This window comes from Acanthaster planci, linkage group LG07 (genome assembly GCF_054643075.1).
Source record: "Acanthaster planci isolate LZ-2023a linkage group LG07, COTS_SCS, whole genome shotgun sequence".
NCBI lineage: Eukaryota > Metazoa > Echinodermata > Asteroidea > Valvatida > Acanthasteridae > Acanthaster > Acanthaster planci.
This window is the reverse complement of record NC_141783.1, coordinates 5,621,799-5,640,166: the sequence shown is the minus strand read 5'-3', so window position 1 is coordinate 5,640,166 and position 18,368 is coordinate 5,621,799. Positions and strand designations below refer to the sequence as shown.

General features: G+C 41.9%; 1 protein-coding gene and 1 long non-coding RNA gene across 3 annotated transcripts in view; both read left to right on the top strand.

Moving 5' to 3' along the window:
* The window catches only part of LOC110978532 (short-chain dehydrogenase/reductase family 42E member 1-like), a 74,597-nt gene that overhangs the window by 18,774 nt on the left and 37,455 nt on the right, over positions 1-18,368 (top strand). The window lies entirely within an intron of this gene.
* LOC147798587 (uncharacterized) lies at positions 1,315-18,260 on the top strand. Its single transcript, XR_015425780.1, has 3 exons — positions 1,315-1,320; positions 2,056-2,164; positions 2,632-18,260. It is a non-coding gene; the product is annotated as an uncharacterized LOC147798587 (long non-coding RNA).

Here is an 18,368-nt window from a genome sequence, read left to right as displayed (position 1 = left end):
AGGTAACAGAGAGCAAATGTATGTATAAACCTGTAAATGTGTGTTAAGTGAGCATGGCGCTTAGGGTCCGCCTTGCACATACATGTAGGTTAAAGGGAATGCTAGTCACTGCTTGGTCACCTGCAGTACGCGAGCAGACATAGTCGTAGCAGCACCTGGCTCACAAAGCTATATTCATGTATGTAGGGTCTGTGTTGTAGCAGAACCTTGAATTGGGTTTGCCCTTTCTACAAGTGTACATGTACTTGTTTGGTTAAGATTGGAATAAAAGCCGGCATCTGAGCGGACATGTACATGTAGGGAAGGTTTAATACGCCTTGTTCGTTGGTGTAAGAGCCGTTAACCCAGCTAGTGCCTATTCCTGAATGGTGCATATGTCATTGAGGAGCTTGGTACGTTGAAGTTAAAATTTGGTGTTGTGGTAAGAGTTCCTTGTGGGAGCTTATGGTCGATTAAAAGGATGGATTGCTATCTCGCAGCACGAGTAGGCCATGAAATATGCACCCAATTTTTCTGTCTTCTCTTGGCACCAACCATAGAACGAGATGAAAATTCACATGTACATAGTTTGAACTATGGAAACTTCACTAACGTTAGTTGATGTTTTCATTGTGACAAAAGGGTACAAAGGGGAGAAATCCGACATTAAACTTCTCGTATTTTGTGCACAGCTCAATGCATTTCCCCATTGGGGAGGGCAGAAAGGTACACAATATACGGAATATTCAACTACACAAATCGTAACAGAAATTGATGATCGAACAAACGAACAAACAAATTGATGTATTTTGTAAAAGACTTTTAAGGCTTTCGTGTTTTAGCAGGTTGTTTTATTTTTCATATTCCCATTTATAATTTTGTATACAGGAACTCCATATATAACGACTTTTCAACACAAGAGAGCACATATTAAAGTCTGGTTCCCAGACTCATCATACTCCCTCTTCTCCTAAATTTCAATCGGCCACTCAAACCAGACTAGAAATCTGAAGAACAAAAGCAATGTTGTATACATATGCACATTCTGTGTATCAACTGCAAAAAAAGAGCGTGTCTGAGGAAGAAAAATCCTGATTAGTGAAAATCCTGTTATTGTCTCTTGAGAAGTGGTAGAAAGTTTCGGACTGCGACAATAAGGAGCGCTGTGTTGCCAACTAGTATCGAAATCAGTAGACAAGCTGACAAGTTGTAAGTCGGGGAGATTTGGCTTTCACTGGAAATGCAGGTTCACTGAACACCACAAAATTCATAGGAAAGGAGTCAATTGTGAGCAAGAGGTCCACCCAGGGAATGTGAATGTCACAGAAAGCAAGGAAAAAGGTATGTGTGGATATCTGGATGTCTTTCAAGGCTCAACGCTTAAACGATTTTGCTATAAAGTTCAACATACATGTATGATTTATTCCATTCTTCTCAGACTTGCCTCTGACATGTTGTTCAAGGTTAACTCTGTCACCGTAGTCATGTGTGTCCCACCAGCCCACTATGCCCACTCATGTCCATCCCAGTATTGTCAATACACTCTGCATATTTTCTGTCGTGTCTTTTCTTTCGTCTGTTTTTTGGTTAAATTTCTTGCCTAGATGAATGACCCTTGTCTGGTACCATCCCATCCTGATCCATTCATGTCTTGTTTCCACTTTGTATCATGTGTGGCAAGAAAGAATGCTTAATATGGAAGGCAAGACAAAGGGATGGGATCCATTCATGTATACTGAGTCAAGTGATGGAGGTTTGTGTACATGTAGTTTGTAACTGAACCCATCATCAATATTATGTTTTAAAAAGTGGAATCATAATGCAGCATTCTTTCCAAAGTGTGCAGACCTAGATAAATTAACGAAGATTTACTACCATCATGAAATTTGAATTTAAGAAGTATATGGCTTATAATAGACAAGAGAAAAACATGGTTCTGAATTCATGTGTTTATTCCATTTGCATGATTTTAGTGTTTCAAAAGCCCTACTGAAACAAGTACATGAATTCATGAATATTGGAATTTTTGGAAAATGCACACTTAAAAATAGTTTTTCAACATTAATGTACTTTTAGACATTCTCTGGGTGATTGCTTTAGAAAAGCTGAGAAGAGCCGCTGAAACGAAGGCTTATGAAGACTTACTTCAATCTAGCAGTATACCAGATATGGACAACTTTCTAAGGTGAGTTTTGGCAGTGGAACGGTTTTAAAGGGTAGGTGGGCTAGACCCGGCCTTTAGACCGAAAAGAATACAATTAGTTGTACATCTACAATGGCTGGTAGGCCTATAAAGTGGGAGGTGGGGAAATAACCAACTTTTCAAAGGTGGGGGGGGGACAATGGTTTTGCTGCCATGGTGAGTTTTATGGCAAGTACAGCATGAAACAGGCCGAACATGTTTGTTACCCACACTTTTATGGACTGTTATGTATACTAAGTCATGCACTATTTATACTGGCCTAGGGTAGAAAATGGATTGCCCTTTCCCAGACAAAAGCTTTATGAGAAGTATCTCCATTTCTCCATTCAGTTTTTGTGTTCATCTCTAAATCCTTTTTAAACACCCAGTCAGTTTCCTTATATAGTTTGTTTCATGATCACCATTTCTGTAGATGGAGAGTTATTTTCCTTTTCCTATTTTGTCAACAGTTTGTCATCTGCTATGTCGGGATATTCCTTTGAGGAAGCATTTGTGGTCTTCTGTATCACAATTATTGAGCCACATACCGGTAGATGTCAGTGTCATTCACAGCAAGAAACCAACCACTGTGATGTCACTGCTGGTGACGTTTATCTTGTGGCAGCCAAGACTCTGCTTTTGGTTATAATGTAGATGACTTGTAAAACTGTTTTTAACTAGAGTCGGATGCTACAAGTTGCAGCAGGAAGATGAAATTTTATTCTTAACAGGTGACTCAGACTGGTTATTGTTCTTTATCTTTATACAAATGTAACTGGTACAACTTTGAAATATGGTAGAAATAGGCATACCTGTAATTCACAATATACTTCCTGACTGTTTCCAACATGCCCAGTTGCAATAAGGCATTTGCAAGTTAAATTTGAATAAATCTGGTACACTGAGTTGTCTGATTGCACATAAACATAACGATTTGAATTCTGCAGACTAAAGACACATTGCTATACCTCGTGTTTCGGGGCAAGTTTTTCCATAGCAACCACCATCTCTGGAATGGACTGGTTCTTTTGTGCCCTTCTTGTCCTTTGAGAACAGTGTATTGTTTTGCAAGGCATCTCTTATGTTACTAAGCAAAAGCTTGCACCGAATCACAAGGTATAGCAACAGTGTGTTCAGTATGGAGAATTCAAATTGCTATGTTAACAGGAATTTGAAGAAGTCAGTGTACCAGATTGGGGTCAAAGTTAACTCGCAAAAGGCTTATATACTTTCTATTATGCTAGTGTTGTCAGTTTTGGCATTCGGCTCTACTTTTGACCTTGTAAACAGTGTTTAATACAGTTTAACGTTAAAAGGTGTCTTAATTCTGCTTAGAGGAAACTCGGCTGAAGTTCCGTTCATAGTAATTTTGATAATGCATGGTGGGTGTTAAACAGTAACATTTCTTCAAAAATAATTCAAGTTATTCAACTTGCAGTGGTGCAGTAGAGTTTTATTTTGCTATCATGCACAGAGTTTTTGCGGTAGAATTTACTTTTGGTCAACAAATCTGTTTATTTTAATTTTACATTCCTTTTGTCTTTTGTGTAAAAATGACAAAAATGTGAAGACTGAACATGGATTGAATTCTTTGTAAAAATTTCTTAAGAAAAATAGGGTGTGACGTAATAATGTAATGGGTGGAAATAAATTAAGGAAATAAATTGAACCCAACTGACAAAACACAAGGTTAGCTTTTGTTAAGTGCCCCTGAATGAAGTTTTACCAAGTTAAACTTTGGAAGAAAATATAATTTAAAAAATGTTGCACAGTGCTCACTTTCTACGGGAACTTAAAATGCAAACGAAACAACCAGGAGGGCCTGATGTTTTCGATCCTGGCAGGATCTTTCTCACTGGCAAAATTTATATTTGTATGTACACTATAGCCGACAAAATGTGTAGCATGGCTGGCTGCAGGGCAGCCAGTATGTCACAGGTTTCTGGTCAGGGGTTGGTGGTGCTGAAACTGGTGCGGTAACGTGGTTTCACTCGTTTTTTTCTTGGAAATGATGTCCAGGTACTTGGCATGTACATGTATGCCCTAGAAAGAGTCACATGTTTACTTTTGAGATTAATCTTGCTAGTTCTATATACTGCAAATTCACACGGGCCTGTTTATATTGGGTCTATGTGTCAATTTGCTGAAGTCTGGTTCCAAGACGAGAAGATCCCTGACGACCGTAATAATATCAAAGGGGAAAAGTCAGATCTATCAAGTTTAGTAACCAGAGCCTATGGCGCTCTACCTATTATTTATTCATTGAAAAGATTTGATCACCTGTGGCGCACCCTGACCTCCCACAATGCAGTGCGGCCTCGCCACCATTATCGCCCTTCTTTTCTTAGCTCCGTAACGTAACAAATGCACCTTTCTAAGCATTTATATAACGGGTTTTGCCCTTACCCAACGTGTATATTAATAAACACTGTATGCTCAGTGTTTGAGCATCTTCAATTCTCTGTCGATTTGATCATCCATCCTTCCTTATTGAATAAAGTATTACCTTCAGTTCACATTTCATGTGGTAAAAGTGTTTTTTTTTTCTGGTGTGTACTTTGTGTTCTTTTCTCCTCTTTATTTTTCCTGTATGTGCACCCTGCACGTTGTTTACCGTTGGTACTACGAGGTTTTTTCCAGCTACACCGGGGCTCTCACTACCTTAGGCCTTAGCCAGTTGAATTCAGGGGGTCACTGTCAGGATCTGTCATACTCCCCTGTTTTCTCCGGCTATGAGGAAAGGCCGGCTGTTGACCAGGGGATATCCCCCAGGATCTGGTACGGCCCCCATCTCCTTGGTCAATCACTGGCCTGGTGAGCCAGCCAGGACTCTGGAGGGAGTACCCTCCCAAGCCCACCCTACCACCACTGAGAGTTCGCCACACCCTTTGCTGGCCATGGCCCAGAGGGACACACGTAGTGCTTCTGCTAGCATTCCCCCAATGACTCCGAGGAGCGTCAGCTGTGTCGGCCAAAAAGACCACTTCTTTGGTGACCTTTGAGCATACTTTCTCTCGTTCAGATTCTTCAGGTCAAATCCAGCCAATTTCAAGATCGACTTTGTTTTAACTTTCTTCCTCACACCCAAGAAGGCAAATGCCATCCAATCATCAACCTAAAGCCACTGAACAAATTCATCCTCCTCAAGAAATTCCAGATGGAGACCATCGAGACCGCAATACAATCTCTTCCACTTCCTTCGTGGTCTACATTGATCGATCGCCATGATGCCTATCTTCATGTTCCCATTCACGAAGGGGACCATAAGTTCCTCCACTTCATGTGTGGAGGGATAGCATGCGAGTCCCAGGCCTATCAACTTCACCACGGGTTTTCCCCCATATGCCACTTACAGCGACCTACTTCCAGTTCTCCAGGGAAGACTTTGACAATATTCTCTCCATCCTTTAGATCCCTGTTGCCACCAGAGACAAACTAGTTTTCAATGTCAGAAGTCATCAAGGATAAAGACAAATTAACTTTGAGCTTACCCTGGTCAAGCTTCATAGGGCCTCACGGCAAGGTCTCCGCTGTACCACCTTCATGGCACTCTTATCCGAGTACCTGGCTCATGCCTGTGACCTCGGAACTGGAATCCTTTGCATTTCGGCAGTTTGTACAGATCTCTGTAATTGCCACATCAGCATGTAGGTCCAATTTACTTGATACCATGAGCATCCCTTACGAGGGAGTCAAATAGAAGCTTCAAGATCTCCCTCTTTACGGCAAGGACCTTGTTGCTGGAAGTTCATGAAAACAATGGAACCTGAGGCAAAGTGAATTGACACAACCTACAAGCTTAGTCTTCACTAACCACCTCCACCGGTACCTCACCACCAGCCCCTGGCAAATGACCGTTGAGCCCAATCCTCCAGGCCCCCTCCCTTTTCTTGGGCTGCCAGGCCATCACAGAAGAGTTATCAAGAGAAAGCAACCAGTAGGCATTACCCCTGGTTGTTCGGGAACAGGTGTTGATGACTATGGAGATTTTCCTCTGCCCTCCGATTCTAAACCCTTTGGAGGACGACTACAATCTTTCGCAGGGTTCTGGAGAGACATCACATTGGACAGCTTTGTGCTCGTGACCGTTTCCCATGGATATTCTTTCGAATTCATGAGCACCCCTCAGTCTGCACCACTCCTCCATTTGACATCAGTTCCTTCTGAAGGAAGGAAATGAGAGGGACTGGAATCCAAAATAGATTCTCTCCTTCAAAAACAAGCTATACGCTCTGTTCCTAAACACAGATCAGCAAGGGCTTCATCTCCTTCTTCCTCGCCCAAAGATGGAAACCTTCTGGATGGTAACCCAGCCTCTTCCAGTTCCTTGTTGGTAATCATCAATAGACATAAAGGATGCTTGTTTTCACCTACCGATGTGCCATTGATTTCAAGTTCCTCCACTTCTTATACAAGGGAAACCTGTTAGAGTTTACAGCTCTCCCGTTTGGCCTCTCCACCTCTCCAAGGGTCTTCACTAAAGTAGCGAAGATTGTCGTCACTCACTTACGAAAGCGGGATGTCATGCTCTTTCAATATCTGGATGACTGGTTCATCATCGGCAGAACATCCATCGAAATGGCAGTTTCTACTTGCCTCACCTGCAACCTCACAAGCTGCATGGGTTTTTTACATCAATAATGAGAAATTGAAGCCCACCCCGACCCTACAACCAACATACCTAGGGACAGTCCTTGATCTCCGCTGGGGTGCAATTTCACAGATGACCGAACCCATCAATTTTCTACAATGCGTGAATGTCTTTTCTTCTGAGCGGGCGTCCCCTACCCACACCTGGCTCTGCCTTCTCAGACTAATGGCCAACATGGTGGACCTCATTCCCCTTTGTCAGTTGTGCATGTGCCAACTACAACTTCACCTTCTAGCATTCTTCAGACCAAAGAAGGACCCCATTGATCTTCACGTCCCAATTACAGACTTTATCCCACCTCCAGTGGTGACTGGTGAGGGGATTTTAATTTCTGAGAGCGAATCCAGAAAGAACAATAACCACGGATGCCTCCCACTTGGGATGTGGAGCTTCCCTGCCTCCACCTCAAGCATCGGGAGCCTGGGAACCCCAATTCCAAGGAAATCATAACAACATCCTAGAACTTCAATCTGCTATGATGGGCAAATGCATCCTCATACGCTTGGACAACTATACAATGATGACTTATATCAATTGTCAAGGAGGCACCCACTCCCCTCAATTATGGGTCCTGACAAGACAGATGTTCATGTGGGCCCAAGACCATGGAGAATTGAGCTCCAGGCAGCCCACATCCTGGGAGTCACCAACTCCATAGAAGGGAAAAGTGCAACCAACAGAGTGGGCATTGCACACCAGCGTAGTCAAACAGATCTTTGCCAAAAGAGAAAAGCCAAACATTGACCTACTCACTTCAGCAGAAAATGCCCAACTGCCAGTGTTCTGCACCACATTCTACTACCTGCAGGCCTCGGCGAAGAATGCTGTCCAGATCAGTTGGAATGGGATGCTGGCCTACACCTTTTTCCAATATCCCTGATACTAAGAGTGCTCTCTAAGATCGTGCAAACGTCACTCCTTCTACCTGCCAGACTGGACTTGCTGCACCAACCAAAGTCAGGCTTACTCTACCCTCATCCAGCATCTCTACACCTGACCTGCTGGCCCTTGTCAAGCAATCGATCTGCAGGACTTTCTGAATAAGCTGTTGAGATGGCCACAAAGACTTGATGCCAATCTCCACAGAGCATCCACAACAGGAGAATACAACATTTTGCTTTATGGTGCACAGAGCGAGGTCTTGCTCTGATCAAAGTTTCTGTGACTACAGTGGCCGAATTTTTTCATGCACCTGTTTAAATCAGGCCTAGAAGTGACGACCATCCTCAACTACCAGTCTGCCATTGCAACTATACACAGTGGTTTCCCCAATGGCTCAACTGTGTAAGACAGCAGGGCACTTATGCACCTTTTCCAGGGTATGTTTATAGAGCATCCTCCTACCAAAGACTTGTTCCTTCCTGGGATTTATCAGCCGTTCTCCAACTCCTTACTAGTACTCCATTTGAACCCCTCAGCGAAGCCTCACTTCTCAACACAGTGGTGAAGCTAGCTTTCCTACTGGTAGTAGGTACCACTACATGCCAAGACAGCCGGCTGAAGGCACTGTCCATCGCTGATGGTGACATCAGATGGGAACGCAATGGTGTTTGCCTCATCCCTGCCCTGAGTTTCCTCACCAAGAACAGTCAACCTCCTTCCACCCTCCTGTTATATTTGTTCCAGACATAACTAAGCACTCCGGGAATACACGTGACAAACCATAGTGTCCAGTGAGAACTCTTAAGTGGTACTTTGCAAAGACTAGAAGGCGAAGAGGTACAACATCGCAGCTCTTCATCACACCAAAAAAACACACCAAGCTGCAGCCAGAGGCACTAAAGCTAGATAGGTAGTCTCCCCCATCAAATTTGCCAACCCAGACTGGCCAAACACTTGGACAGTCAGACTCAACCCCTCACCGGGGCTCATGACATTGCAGGTAGTGTCTACCTCATGGGCCTACTTCTGGGGCATTCTGATGGGGGAGGCAGCATGCTGGAAGACCCCTTCAACCTTCACATCATGCTACCTCACTGATGTCTTACAGAGGGACTCCCAGGGCAAGGTTGTCCTGACATTGGCCACATCAACACAGAGGGGCTCTTCATCAGGGCAGACCAACATTGGAATTACCTAACAGCTCCTTTGTCTGGTGAGTCCATAATATAGTTCTTGTATCTAACTACACACTTTTCTCCCTCCTGTAGTGCGTCCTCACCTCTCTCTCCTCTGGGGAATGGTGCTACTCTGCATATTTAGCGATTGTTTGGGGTAGGATGAAAGTACAAGACACCTCCCCCACATCAGTGTAGGTGAGGTCTGCTATGGAATCAGGCTATGATGAATTTTTTTTTGCTTGCCGGATGGGGCAGGCCATAATATAAACTTGGTTGCCCCCGAATAGGATCAATACCTGCTCAAGATTTCTTGGAATCCACGATTATTATGATTATTTAACTCAGGCCTACTGCATGCACGCAGTCTTTAATTAGGCCCAAAAAATTGCTATGCTTCCAATTACATGCCTCTCAAAAATACGGTTAGTAGGTTGGAATTTTTTTTTATTTTTAATTTTGTTTTAAGTTTTATAGGTAGATCCTTTGCAAACTGTTCTGGCCAAATAAAACTATGGCTTTGTTAATCACTAGTCCAGCCGCTACATGACTTCTGTTGTGTGGCTTGGGACCCTTATTGGAGTTCTCATTGTGCTACACTCAAAGTGTTCAAAACGTTTTGCCAGAATGGTTTGTAAGGACTGGGAATCTGCATACAATGTCTCATTGCAGCAGTTAGTCTGGAGAATAGACACGAATATTTGAGGCTTGGCATGGCTTATAAAATAATGAACAGAAATTCGAGAAATGACCATACTTCAAAAGTCAAGGTTCACTTTGCTAGAGCCGGTTGTTTTATGAATTCGCATTTTGTTTGCAGTGCCAATGGTTGGAATTCCATCCTAGGTAATATTGCTCAAAGTGCCTCCTTAAGCATTTTTAAGCCCTCCCTCATGGACCATCTTCTGTCTTAGCCTAAAGTTTTATTACTAGTCTGTATAGAATTTTATTCTTACTGTCTTAAAGTTTGTTTTATCTCATTTTATTTCTTGCCTTTTATATGTATTATTGGCTTTTTTGCAAATGTGCGAAAAAGGCATTGTTTTGTTCTTTTCGGGAGGGCTTTTTTGCGATTTTGTGGAAAAGACATTTTTCCAGTTCTTCTTTTTGGAGGTTCTTCTTTTTGGGCCTATAGCCCATAAACTTTGCACATGTTTTTTCTGTGCAGGACTTTTGCCATTAAAATTATACCAAGCACAGGCAAAGATTCTATCCCAGAAATGACATCACAATGACGTCATCATGTGAACCATTTTGGAATTTTGAATCTTTGTTTTTCCCAATAGACTTTGTATTCAGATTTGAAGGTGTATTTTCTTTGGTTAGTGACCTTTTACCTGGATCAAAGTTATACCAAGCACAGATACTCAAGAAAAGATCCTGGCAAATTAATGATGCTGTGATTACGTCATCATGTGGCTAGTCATGTGACATTAAAGGTGCACTCTTCAAAGCACTGTATCTTGTAAAGTACATGTCCGATCGGGTTCAAACCTTGCAGATATCTTAGAAGGGGAGTGCTTCAGAATAAAATGACCTGATGTGAACATGATGTGATCTTGTGACAAGTTATGTGACATTAACTCTTCAAAGCACCATATCTTGTGAAGTACATCCATGATCGAGTTGAACCTTGTGCACGTTTTTTCAACACAACTTTGCTTTTTCAACTGGATCTTCATCAAGCTTGTACCACTGAAGGACCCTTGTGCTTAGATGGTCCTAGAACAATAATGTCATCAAGTGATTTATTATTGACTTTTTAATATTGTAACGCGAATGTCTGGTGACCCTTTAAACTCTAGAGGAATGGCAGTGGGGTTGACCGGTGATGCGTTTAATTAGGTTTCGGGTTAGGTCCGGGAGTTTGGAAACCGGGGGCCGTCAAGTGTGTCAGGTCGGGGGGATATAGAACAAAGGGGGTATTGGGGTAACTGTCAGGGATTGACAACGTGTTTTTAGTGAGTAAATTGTGTTGTGAAAAGTGGGAAACTGAACTAATAAGACTGCCATGATGGAAAAAGGGGGAGAATTTGACAATATCCGAAGTGTGATAAAAATTAGTAAATGGAAGAAAGGTTCAAATGGGTATTGTGGACCATTGTTTTGCATCGTTGTGCTAAGATGATGTTTTCAAGACTGCAGAAAACAGGGGAGGGAATTAAATAATGTCAGAATGGGGAAAATTAGTCAGTCTAAGCCAAGCTGCCGAGGAGTTCAGATTGGATCGACTAACACAACTTTGGCACCGGGATTTACTTAATGTGTGGACGATTGTAACCAAACTGTTAGTTCATCTTGGATTGTGCACAAGGATTGGGTACTGACGGGACGTTTGTAATTAATTCATGTGAGTACATGAACCGGTATTCTACCTTTACTTAATTTTGCGACAGTGCATTTCGGCAGGGCGAGGGGGTGCACGATGGGTCCTCATGCCCCGTCCTTGCCGTTTGTAAATGTTTAACATTAGTTTGTTAGGGTACCTCACGCATTGAGGAAGTGAGTGGAAGTGAATAAACCCGCTAGAGGTAGACGGTATCACACATATCTTTGCCGGGCGTGCCATTTCGTTCAGAGTCCCTTGTCCTTGGTGTAACGGGCGGTATATTTCAGCCCAAACGGATCCAGGCCCTGGCCAAATCACGCGCGAGTGGCGCCGCGACCGGGCTGAGTGGCCCGGCGAGCCAAGGGTTCGCGGACTACGGAGGGGAAACCGCCACAATATTTATTTCAGCCCATTGACTTTGTACATGTTTTCATGGCAAAATGTTGGTTGTTCAGCAAATTCAAATGTCATCTAAGTTATACCAAGGAAAGACCTCAAACCAAGAATAATACTCAAATAATTACGTCGTGATGACCTCATCAAGTGATTTATTATTAAATTTTTAATATTACGTTTTGTTGTTAAATCCATATAAAATCAACCGTGTCCTCCCCCAACATTCTGTTTGCGGCAAGTGCCAGAGTAAAATTAGGTCTTTAATTCTTGTGTGGGTCAAATCATGTGACCCTTCCTTCCGGTCGAAACCTGAAGTGGGCTTAACCACTTGCTGCCGGGTGGATTTCTCTTGAGCAAGACAAGATGCCGGGTCCTTTCCAAGATTTTCCGTTTTCAAAATTCTTTAAAAATTCATCATTCCATTTTATAATGGCCATTTATACCTACATGAAGGACTCTTTGGGTACTACTTTAAAGCTGACAGTTAACCTCATTGACTCTTGAATATTTCAGCCAGGCCTGCAGCCTTGGAAGAGCCCAGATTGTGCGGTGTTATGTACGATTCTTTTGTTCCCGAAACAGGCATGGTGCACTGCTGACCTCTTTTCAATAGGGGCCAGATTAGCATGCAGTGGTGCTGTGTGGCTCATCGCTGCAGTGTTGGAGACTTTTTGTCCCCGGTGGTAATCCGCTAGCTCTAAATGCCTCAAACAATGGTAAACCGTTTCAAAACAAGGCTGGATTATCTCCACTATTGAGAGCGAAAAAATGTCGGTAATGCCCAGCAGCTCAGTCTTTTGTGCTGAGCATGGTCTTTTGTTATAAGGCCCAACTCTTTTGTCCCAGTTCCGGGCTCTGCATATAAAGCCTATGTACTCGAAAATGGGTTGCCCGGCAGAGAGTGGTTAATGTTTAAAAATATTAATAGGTATCAACTTCTTTTCAACGGTGTTAGCCTGTTGGGGTATAGTATTCTTCAAATTATCATACTGTGCATTGGCTACTGTGTGGGTTGCGTAGGGCATATACTCGGGAGTTGAACAGTGTCCTGAGAGTAGATCAGATTGTATGGAACGCCAAAAGGACAAATGTTTGCAATCTCTAATCATCACTGTTTCCACGATAACAATAATGTTTTGTTTTGTATTTTGTATTTCACATGTCTGATTGGGTTGAAACCTTGCGGATAGTTAGGAAGAGAAAGTTTATAAATAAAAATTGACCTCATTTCAATACAATCTCATCAGTCGACAAGTCAAGTGACATTAAAGGTGCATTCTGAAGTGGATGTATGATTGGGTTGAAACTGGACAGGGTATTTGGAACGGGAAGTGTAATAGATGGAAATTGACAAGAAGTAAATGATGACATCATCAGATGATCATGTCACGTGACATTAAAGGTGCACTCTTCAAAGCACTATATCTTGTGAAGTACATGTCTGATTGAGTTCAAACCTTGCAAATATTTTAGAAGGGGAGTGCTTAAGACAAAACTTGATCTGATGTAATGAAAACCTCGTCTTGTGATAAGTCACATGACATTAAAGGTGGATCCTTTAAAGTGCTATATCTCCCACAGTGCATGTCGGATTGGATTGAAACATAGCAGGTATTTAGAAAGGAACGTGTTATGGATGAAAATTGACGTCATATAAAGATGACGTCACATAACTGTGCACTCTTTTAAGCACTATATCTTGTAAAGTACATTCATGATTGAGTTGAACCTTGCAGCATGTGAACAGGGAAGACTTCTTTTTAACTTCATTAAACTAGGTATCTTCAACAGTTGTTTCAAAAACTCAAAATGTGAAAAAGCCCTGTGTTTTGTCCCTCAGACAAATACACAGAGTTCTAGTTAAAATTGTTACTGAACGTTCGTAAAATTTTTGTCATTTTTTCTGTTTTGTATATTGTATTCTTCATCTCCTGAGAGCATGAGTTTAGCCCCAACAGACATCAGTCTCAACTATAGTTGGGACCCTCCCAATTATGGTGCAGTGACACCTATGCTACTCATAAGCACTACAGTGAACTTTGCAGTAAAGTTCAGCATAGACTCAGGGAGATGCAGAATGGCAGGTGGATCCAACTTGCAGTAGAAATGCAGGGCTGTGTAGATTACAGGGAACCAGCAAGATTTCTATGGCACTCTCAAAGTGACCTACGATCCCACCAAAAAACCTGCACCCCTGTCCGATGTTGGAGCGCTTACAACAGATGCTCAGGGAATACTGAAGAGGTGGGCAGAGCACTATTGCAACCTGCTGAACTGGCGCAATCCAGAAGACCCCACCATACTGCACGAAGTCCAAATTGCAAGGAAGTCCGGTAGGCAGTCGCTGGCTTAAAAAATAATAAAGTGGAGGGTCCCAAAGGTCTTCCCGCTGAGCTGCTAAAATACAGCAGCCCAGCCGTAGAGGAAGTAATGGTACACCTGATAGCCTTTGCATGGAATTCAGGAAATGTTCTTCAACTCTGGAAAGATGCAAATGTAATCAGCATCCACAAGAAGAAGGATTACTGTAACAATAGCAGAGGCATATCACTGCTTTTATCTGCAGGGAAGTTACTGGCCTGAGTTATGTTTGTCCGTTTGCTGGAGAATCAGAGCTGCCAAGTGGAACGGAGTTTCCGTAATTGGCACAGAAATTGATCTTGATTACAGATTGCCGCCCCAAAATTACGGAAAACCCTCTGGCGGTCATGCATTATATCGTGGTGCACAAACTGCGCAAAATGGTTTGATTAATACTCGACTCGGCCCGTGTTCAGACCACGTGCGGTGTTCCGCGCTCGCGTGTGGCGGTGAAACATGTGAAGACTGACTCGATCCCCAGCGATCGGGACATTTTGTATACGCCACATGGTAACATATACATACACATGTACATTGTGTGATACGGTAACCAGTGAAATATACATATGACTACCTGTGGCGCGCTGGTGCCCGATGACACACACACACAAAACGCTGTTTTTACATGGGACAACTCGACATGGGAAAACATCAAACAATAACACTACTCGAATGCGCGGACAACTTGGCAACGCAAGGCGTAGTGTAGTATTGTGTATGCACATTGATATGGGTCCAAATTGGTGTGATACCTATTTCCGCAACAATCACGGCGTGCGTGTGACGCATCGTGCATGTCAACACCACGCCGCCGTACTCGCTCTGATATTTCTACAATTGCACAGACTTTGTCGTTCTTTCTTGGAAAAGAAATGGCTTCTAAGGTGAAATGTATGAAAAAGCTGCAGACGTTTAGAGAAGAATACCAAGAAATGGCCATGTATCACGGCATCTTCAAAAGGTGAAAGTTTTGCACGATGTACACTGTGCTCCAGTGATTTCTCGATCGGACATGTCGGACACAGGGGATCGTACATGTCAAGTCAGTGAAAAATTGGGCAGTTTGAGGATGATAGGGAAGGGAATCAGGACATAGCAACATTTTTCCGCCCTAAAACTGAGCATGTACCGGTATGCGCATGTTATAATAAGAATTTGGATTACCTGTATTGCAAACGCAGGTTTCTATGCCTATATGACAAAAATGTCCCATGAGGGTATCCCATGGGAAAATTACACGGTGAATTGGCCACCATGTAGCATGGGATTTTACCCATGGAATTTTGCCCATGTGTATTTCAAGAACCCCATGTAATCTCAGAAAAATATTGTCATGAATTGTCATATCCCATGGTGATTTTCCCACACATTCAGTGGTGATTTGCCCATTTGTCCCATAGTGATTTTCCCATGCATCCCATTGTGATTGTCCCATGCATCCAATGGTAATTTTCCCATGCGTCTCATAGTGGTTGTCCAATGGTAATTTTCCCATGCGTCTCATAGTGGTTGTCCAATGGTAATTTTCCCATGCGTCTCATAGTGGTTGTCCAATGGTAATTTTCCTATGCGTCTCATAGTGGTTGTCCAATGGTAATTTTCCCATGCGTTCCATGGTGATTTTCCCATGTCAATTGTTCCTTGCATCCCATGGTGATTGTGTTATGTCAATTGTCCCTTGCATGCCATGGTGATTGTGTTATGTCAATTGTCCCTTGCGTCCCATGGTGATGTACCCATGCGTCCCATGGTAATTGTGCCATGTCGATTGTTCCTTGCATCCCACGGTGAGTGTCGCATGTCAATTGTTCCTTGCGTCCCATGGTGATTGTTCCATGTCAGTTGTTCCTTGTGTCCCATGGTGATTTACCCATGCCTCCCATTGGTGAATGTCCTGTGCATCTCATGGTGACGGGCAAAGTTGCAGTCATCAAATCAACATGCCATTCCAAACTGTGTACTGTAGTTCATGCCAATGCATTTTAATGGCAGCAGCTGATATGGTTTACAATACAACAAACCCTACCAAATCACATAATGGTGCAGGCATGCTCTACACCACTGACATATGTATTCATAAAAATTGTACAGGTAAGTGTAAATCTTAACGGGTATGCGTACATGTGTACTACACGTGAATACATGGAAATGTATTAGGTGAAGCTCAATAACGTACGTTTTAAGTCAGTGTTTTCAAATATCATGAGTACAATTTATCTTAGGGAAAGAGAGCAAATTAAAGACAAGTGTCATACATGAAACATTCTCATATCACATGCATTCAGTGAACATATATCTGCACAATATTAATGCCTCTGCATCTGACAGGAAAAGAACTTAGTTTAAGAATGAAACCACTAGCAGAAACAAAAATGAATGTGGCACAAAGAGATCCAAACACCTTATTTTTATGCATGCGAATTAACCTGAGATGGTGTTGAAGATTAAAATCAAAGAATGGGACTGCTAAGTAATCTCCCTAGCAATTAAGTATACAGCAGGTTTGGTTAACCATTACTGTTGTTCCAATTTCCTTGGGATTTCTATACCATAACATTTAGTTCTTTTATGAAAGTTGCACAACTATTGTTACAAAATATTTTTGTTCTGAACACTACAGCCTGTACCAGGTGCCAACCGGTTGTTTTTGCTACAGCGTTATTCGTTCGCTCAAAAAACCCTGTCATCTATGGATTTTTTCCTCATTTTTCTTATTTTTTCTCATAGTAGTTCAAAACCACATAAAATTAGAAAACTAAAACGAGCCATTGAAATGAAAGTTGAGTATATTCCCACCCCCAAAAAAGCAGCCAGTCTTTCAAAATTATGGTAAAAAAATGCGTGTCCCCAACCTTAAATCTAATTTTCATTGATGCAGGAATTCAGACTTCTCTTTTTGCACAATGAATCAGCACAAGCAAAAATTCCACACACACACAAAAATGTCCTATCCACCTAGTATCCATAGCAAGAAATCATGCAACAGGATGCAATTAAACTACCGGTATTTTTAGGGAGGGGTCCAAGCAAAACTTCAAGCAAACAATAAGCTTATTGTTTGCTTGATGTTCTGACATCTGTCAGTTCATACGCCATTGTTTGCGAAATTTGTTCTGTTTGTTGAAGTGCATAATGGAATATCTCACATGACTTATAATATTCACCAACTCCTTCAAGCAGTCAATTCTGTTCGGAGCTGGGGACCATTATGGGCAAACTCTACTTTTGTTTTTGAGTCTTTCAATGGTACACTGCTAAAGCTGTTCCACAGGACTCAAGGCATGCCACAACAGATCACAGACAATTTCACCATATGGAAGCACTTACCAAAGCTCATGTCTAAATATGTCCTTGATCATAACTTACCTGAAGTCCAAATGCATTGTGACTCATTGTTAGATGGTATTTTGTCAATAAGGCATGCTTTTTGAGGACATAACTTTATTTGGTTGTCCCAAAATACGAAGAACTACTGCCCAGGAAAGGATTGCTTTGGAAACAGCTTTAGATAACCCTGTTCCAGATTATGTTTCCTATGACCGCGTTATTGTACATAAAAAATTAATTCACACAAAGGGATATGACAGGGTTACACATAGAAATTCTTTGTATGTAATACTGCATGATGGATCATTTGTTACAGTGTAATTTGTTGCAAGTCAGCACACAGAAAAGCATACTAAAACATAAGAAAACAGGTGCAAGTGCACCACACATAAAGGTTGTTACAAGTGTAAGTGATATTATTTCTATCTGCCAGCCAGAACATGTAAAAAACAAATGTCTTTTCATTAGAAAAGGACAGCTTTTCCCTAACTCATACGTATGCACGTTCCCCAACACTATCGAAAGTGATTAAAATTTCAAGTTTCTTGAGCTACATGATGTGCATGTAACTGTAACCAGTGAAGTAAAACCAGTGAAGCAAATCAGGCATGGTTCACACTTATTGTTGAAGTTACATGTACACAAAAAACAGTATTCCCATGTAATGAAGCTTTTGTAAATTTAATAAAGTAAACCTAGTAAACTTAATTGATTTTTCATTGTCCTCCTTATGGTTGTCGATGTACAACCACAGAGCATTAATTGTTAACAGGATTTTGTCACCAACTGTGTAGTATTCTGTTTATTTGTGTGCAAAGCTTCTAAGTGTACCTGTGTAGATGCCATATCAATGCAAATCCCAGTGTTCTCTTGATGATTGCAAAAATTTGAATAGTGTTTGTTTGGCGTTTTTATGGTGTCGGCATACAAATCACATTGTATTCCCATGTCGTCAATAAAACTCCCATGGTGTTCCTATGTTGTCTCCGAAATCCCCATGTTGTTCTCATGTAGTCAGGTAAAACCCATGGTGTTCCTATGTAGAGTATTAAAACCCTATGGTGTTCCCGGGCTGATCATAAAAGC